Source organism: Penaeus monodon, chromosome 24 (assembly GCF_015228065.2).
Source record: "Penaeus monodon isolate SGIC_2016 chromosome 24, NSTDA_Pmon_1, whole genome shotgun sequence".
NCBI classification, from domain to species: domain Eukaryota; kingdom Metazoa; phylum Arthropoda; class Malacostraca; order Decapoda; family Penaeidae; genus Penaeus; species Penaeus monodon.
In genome coordinates this window covers 34657226-34657802 of record NC_051409.1, presented here as the reverse complement: position 1 = coordinate 34657802, position 577 = coordinate 34657226, and positions in this window count along the sequence as shown.

Sequence of the window (577 nt, the reverse complement as noted above, 5' to 3'; positions counted from 1 at the left end):
AAGGAGTAAAAAAAAATGAAAAAAAAAGTGAAGAAACCCCCCCCCCTCATTCCCCCCCCCCCCTCCACACCCACTCCACCCTTTTTAAGGGAAGTAAAATTTAAGAACAAAAATGCAAGTCTATTTCAAAATTTTTTGCTTTTTTGGGGTTGTCGTGATCGTGTGTTGACCCCAAATTTTGGGCCGTTAAAGAAGAAAGGGGAAGTGAAATAATAAATTTATCGCCACAATTAAAAAAATTCAATGTTACGTCAAAAAACACATTCGTTGAAAGAAAATCGAGATTTTAAGATTTGCACCCCTGGCGGAGGGAAAAAAAAAAGGGTGACAGGCTAAGCCTTCAATTTTTTTTTAGGACAGCGTAGGGAGACATTAAAAAAAAACGTATGTATATCGAAAAACAGACAGAAATAGTAGATGTATACGATGGTAGAATAAAATTTTGTACGTATATCAATAAAGGCATATTAAAAGAAATAAACCCGAAAAGATGTGTAAAAAGAAAAAGGAAACACGGCATAAATGAATTGAAGATGAAAATCAATTTTCATTAATTGTGTGTATTTCCTTTTATTTT